Source organism: Sturnira hondurensis, unplaced genomic scaffold (genome assembly GCF_014824575.4).
Source record: "Sturnira hondurensis isolate 20B ecotype Veracruz unplaced genomic scaffold, ASM1482457v3 Scaffold0004136, whole genome shotgun sequence".
Lineage (NCBI taxonomy): Eukaryota > Metazoa > Chordata > Mammalia > Chiroptera > Phyllostomidae > Sturnira > Sturnira hondurensis.
In genome coordinates, this window is record NW_028076767.1 from 46,226,569 (window position 1) to 46,232,554 (window position 5,986).

A 5,986-nucleotide genomic window follows, 5' to 3' on the forward strand; every position below is an offset into this window, starting at 1 on the left:
GAAGTACACGGAGCTCCAAGCCAGTCCTCCTAGCAAAGAATATAAAATGTTTGAGGACAGTCAGCCAAATGAATGGTTGAACAAGCAAAAAACGAAACTCAAAGGGAAGAGATATATCCAATAACAAAAAGAAATTTCAAAAGCAAACCCAAAACAAAATTCCCTTTAGTTACTATTATCAGAGATATTTGAGAACATATGGCATCTACAAGAAAAGAATGGTTAGTATAAAAATTATGCTCTAAAAATAACAAAGAGCTCAATATTATGATTGCTGGATTTCAAGATAATGACACAAATGTTTACATTTTGGAAAATTGTATCAAACAAATGTTCTCAAAGAGCATACAGAGGAGAAATATATAATTAAAGATATATCTCAATTTTTAAAAGTTATAAAAAATAAAATAAAGGTAAGGTACATAGAGAATCAATTCAGGACATTAAACATCTTTCAAATCAGAGTTCCACAAAGAGAAATCATAGAAACAGAAACAAGAACATCTCCCAGAATAAAGAGAGATGTAGTTAAGTGAAAGGACTCATTAAATATGAAGAAGGTTGAAATCAAAAAGGCCAAAATCTAAGAAAAATGAGGACATTGTGTAAATACCTGAGGAAAGAAATGATCCTAAAACCTCCCAAAGAGGAAAAAGGGCAGATGAACAAAGAGAATTCTAGATTCCCAACCGAAGGGAAAAGAAGTCGGTCCTGGCACCCGACTTCACATCACTGAAATAAATGCTAGAGTGTGGACAAAGCACAGCCTTTAAAAGTTCCGAGGGAAATTTAATTTTGATCCAAAATTCTGTTTAGTCAGTCATCTCATTAGTGTGATTTGGAGAGAAAATGAAATAATTTTTACTTGTATAAGTACTTTTTATTTTTAACTTCCAATGAACATTTTCTGAGGCCATTTCTTGAGGATAAACTCCAGTAAAACAAGGATGAAAAATGAAAAAATAGAAAGGCATGGGATATAAGAAATGATAACAACAATTCAAGGTTCAAATACCAGGAAGTATCAACAATACACCACAGAAAAGTAAGTCAGTTGTTGTTAAGAAGTACACCTTCAAAAAGAAGACCAGACAATAGGCTAAAAGATATTATCAATGCGTTGCATATGTTTTCTCACCCAAACAGGGAAAGGCTGTGAGTTATTTCAAGAAATGCAAAACAGGCTCTCTGCTCCTCCTGTTTGACAGACAGCCGCTTCTTCCTGCATAGTGCCAGCTGCAACCGAGACACAATGGTGAAGATCGGAGTGAATGGACATGGCCGTATTGGCCACCTGGTCACCAGGGCTGCTTTTAACTCTGGCAAAGTAGATACTGTCACCATGAATGACCCCTTCATTGACCTCAGCTACAGGGTCTGCATGTTCCCATATGATTCCACTTATGGCAAGTTCAAAGGTACAATCAAGGCTGAGAACGGGAAGCTTGTCCTCAATGGAAAGTCTAACTCCATCTTTCAGGAGTGAGCTCCCACCAACAATGAATGAAGTGATGCTTGTGCTGCATATGTTGTGAGGTCCACTGGTGTCTTTACTACCAGGGAGAAGGATGGAGCTCACTTGAAGGATGGAGCCTAGCAAGTCATCATCTCTGTCCCTTCCGTGGATGTCCGCATGTTTGTGATTGGTGTGAACCATGACAAGTATGGCAACTCCCTCAAAATTGTCAGCAATGCTTCCTGTACCACCAACTGCTTAGCTCCCCTGGCCAAAGGCATCCATGACAACTTTGGCATCATGGAGGGACCCATGACCACAGCTGATGCCATCACTGCCACCCAGAAGACCATGGATGGCATCTCCGGGAAGCTGTGGCATGATGTGCAAGAGACTGCCCAGAACATCATCATCACTTCTACTGGTACTGTCCAGAGCTGAATGGGAAGCTTATTGGCAGGGTCTTCTGTGTCCCCACCTGCAATGTGTCAGTTGTAGATCTGACCTGCTGCCTGGAGAAAGCTGCCAAATACAGTGACATCAAGAAGGTAGTGAAGCAGGCAACAAAAGGCCTTATTAAGGGCACCAAGGGCACACTGAGGACCAGGTTGTCTCCTGAGGCTTTATCAGAGATACCCACTCCTCCACCTTTGATGCTGGGCCTGGCATTGCCCTCAATGACCACTTTGTCAAGCTCATTTCCTGGTATGACAATGAATTTGGCTACAGCAACAGGGTAGTGGACCTTATGGGCCACATGGCCTCCCAAGAGTAAGCGCCCCCTGGACCACCAGCCCAGCAAGGGGAAGAGAGACACTCAGCTGATGAGGAGTCCTTACTCCAAATCAATCCCCCAACACACTAAGAATCTCTAGACCTCCACAGTTTCCATCCCAGACCCCATGAAGAATGGGAGGGTCCTAAGGAGCCCTACCTTTTTGTGTACCATCAATAAAGTTCACCGTAACCAGCCAAAAAAAATTAAACAAAGTGTACAAGCAAATAATTGTCTCAATATAAAGCAAATGTAAGCATGACATCATATTAAGCAATTGATGAAGTTTAATGAAGGAGATTCCATTTAATATTTAGTTTGAGTAGCAAGGGGGTTAGAACATGGACCCCATATTATGGATCTCTACTTGACTCTGCATTAAACAATATTCACATAGTCATAATAATGTAAATACTGCTTTTGGTCTTTCAACACTTATGATCAATGTTTAGATACCCCTCAGATGATTTTATTGATGTTACAGAACAGAATGTAAATATTACTACCAAATGTCTAAATAAAGATTACTTTTCTGGTTAAAGAAAAAGTGAAAGAGAGAGAGAGAGCTAGGATCTGTATTCTCTTCCCTTGGTCCTGAATTTTGAAACTTCCTCAACCAAAAATCTGTGGCAGAAGCCACGTGACTTCCAGCCAAGTCACAATGGGCACTAGGCTTCTGGCAGGTGCTGGTGCTTTCTCTCTCTCTCCCACACAAATCATAAGAGATAATACATGATTATTGTTGTTGCAAGCCCCTAAATTTTCTGGTAATATGTTGTCCAATAGTAGATATCTAAAATAAGGAGTAATGGAATGTAATTCATGGTGATGTTATAAGAGCTAAAAGAAATAGTACATCAGTGAGGGCTCAGTAATGTCAGATACTATTATGTAACAAAAAAGGCAATTACTAAACAAAACTTTGAGGTGAATGAGAGCTCTCAGTAGACACCCCTCTCTGGCTCTCTTAACAGATATCCAGGGGAAAAATAAGTTGAAATGTGCGGAGGACCCAAATTCAGAAACAAGAAGTCTGTAGGGTTTGACTTGAACCAAGTCATGTGCAGACTTTATTTTTACTCCTCTTGAAATCCCTAGAACCAGACCTCAGGGTGGGAGAGAGAGTATATTTGTCAAAGCCCCTATCATATCTGGGGCCCTCACAATAGTGGACTCACCATAAGGGAAAGCTGGCTTCTGTACAGAATTACAGTGACCTCTCCAGTTAATCCCCCTCAGAGCAACCTGTCATGTGGTGATCTAACATTAGTTTCCCGGAATGTTTAAGTAAGGTATCAGACTGTCCCGAGGCTCTTCTGTAAGGACTGCTTTAATGGAAACTGGGGCGCGTGCCAAGTTTCTCCTGCATTGCTAAGGTAATCGCAACTCCATCAACCTCAGAATTTGCTCTAGTTTCTATCTATAATTTTGATGAAGATAGATGCGGGCCATTGAATATTTTGTTGGGGCTTCCAGGGACCAACAATATCAATGGAAAAGAAAAGATACTGGGCCATTTAAACTCCTAAACTCCCTACCCCGCCCAAAAAAAGGTCATAAAGTATTTTTAACGTCACTAATGGAATAAGGACAGTGGAAATTAACCGGAAAGGTTTTTTTCGCTGTTCCTAAATACGTGTTGTGTAGAATTTGGGATTCACTCAGATCATAAACAATTATTTTATAAACAATGTTTTGGAAAGGGTGGCAAGACCCGAATGGTGGTATCCAGGGATTAGTAGCAGAGAGATGGCTTTTAGGTGAAATTTCATTTCGACATCCTTTCAATCACCCTTTAAGCCTGCTGACTGTCCACATACTAGTAAATGTAACACCATTTATTGAGTGCTTGTTCTTTTTTTAACCACTATACTAATCTCTTTGTGTGCATTACCTCATTATGATAAAATCTTATTAGACAAGATAAAATCTTATTAGACACTAGCCTCAGATTTTTTCATGGAAGTGGAGAGTCAAACAGCTCCAGAGAAGAGGCATGAAGATGTGATCCAGGGGCTGTGCCTCGCCCATTGCTCAGCATCGCCTCTGCTGTTGGCTGAGGTCCCTCTCCACTCTGCACGTGCACAGGCTACTTCAGACTCAGCCCAAGTGTCTCCTCCTCAGTTTTCTACTCGCCTCCTCCTTTTCTCTCTGTTATTCCCTGATACACAGGACCCACTCTCCCACTCCTCTCTCAATTTCTTCAGTGATACTGTCCAATAGAATTGATGTGAACCACATGTGTAATGTTAAATTTTGTGGTAGCCATATAAAGAAGTATAAAGAAACAGGTGAAATGAACCATAGACTTTATTTAACTTATTATACCTAAAATCATCACATCTGCATGTAATCAATATACAAAATATTAATGAGATACTTTGTATTGTATTTTTTGTACAAAACCTTCTAAATCCCATTTATACTTACCAACATATCTCAGTTCAAAACAGCCACAGTTCAGATGCTCAATGATCAGTGGCTATTTTATTGGGTTGTGCAGTTCTGTAGCATTTAGCACATGTTGTTTCCATTTTATTTTGTGTCATGCAAGTTTCTTGAGGTCAAAAAATGAGGGGAACCTCAACTATGTAATCTGTGTACTACCCAACATCCCCAGGATATCATGCATAATAAATGTGTGTCAGTGTGCATGTGAGTCCAGAAAACAAGTCATCGCGCCTTACTGTATTCCTACAAGAGAGGTATCTGTACCACATCAAAGCATCCTAGTGCTCACGAAGAGAAAGTCGCGTTCACCCAGCTGAGTCTTAGGAACTGCCCGTTGCTCAGGTTGCTGAGAAACAGCCCTGCGGTCAAAGTCATGAAACTGACAGGGAAGAAAAAGAAAGGGAAGTGCTATGGGGCCACGAAAGCAGGAAGACAGAGACATGCCACTTTCTGGTTAGCATCTGAAAAAATGAAAATGAGATGCAATGACTCAACCACCTGAAAATAAAAGAGCAACAACTGACACTTGAGTGTAAAAGTGAAGTCCGGGCCTGTTAGGGGCACACAGCAGGAGGCATGCTTGAGTCATCCTGAAACCAGGCCCCCAACCCCAATCTGTGGGAAAGTTGTCTTCTGGGAAACCGGTATCGGTGCAGAAAGGTTGGGGGCTGCTGCTTTAACTTCTTCAGTGTGGTTTGTGCACTGGAGACACGTTTCTGCATATAATGGTGGCATGTTTGAAGAGAAATAAGTCCGATTTTTTCAGACCATCCAAGTTATATCTGATTGACTCAAAATGAAGCAAGTAAAATAACTGATTTTAAAAATCAGTTATTGCCCTGGCTGGTGTAGCTCAGTGGATTGAGCGCGGGCCTGTGAAACAAAGGATCGCAGTTCGATTCCCAGTCAGGGCACATGCCTGGGTTACAGGCCAGTTTCCAGCGAGGGACACATGAGAGGCAACCATACATTGATATTTCTCTCCTTCCCTTCCCCTCTAAAGATAAATAAATAAAATCTTAAAAATTTTTTTTTAAATCAGTTATTAATTACTGTCCTAAGAAAGGTCCCAGTTTTTTCAGTTTTTCCTTTTTTCCAATGAATAGCTGTTACAGTGTGAGAATATAACTTCACAGTGTATTTATTATATTGTTTATGGATTTGCATTAAATTATTTTCTATTCCCAACGTGGTAGTGGCAATTAGTAACATGTCTTAAAATACTTTTCATTTTTGCAGGATTCTGCAGTTCACTTTCAAACATGCTATCTCCTCTTGACTAAAAATGCCCAGTACATTTTGTG

At 40.4% G+C, this 5,986-nt stretch overlaps 1 pseudogene; it reads left to right on the forward strand.

Moving 5' to 3' along the window:
- The first annotated feature begins 1,250 nt into the window (after positions 1 to 1,250).
- Positions 1,251 to 2,428, forward strand: LOC118985746 (glyceraldehyde-3-phosphate dehydrogenase-like; annotated as a pseudogene).
- The last annotated feature ends 3,558 nt before the right edge of the window (positions 2,429 to 5,986 follow it).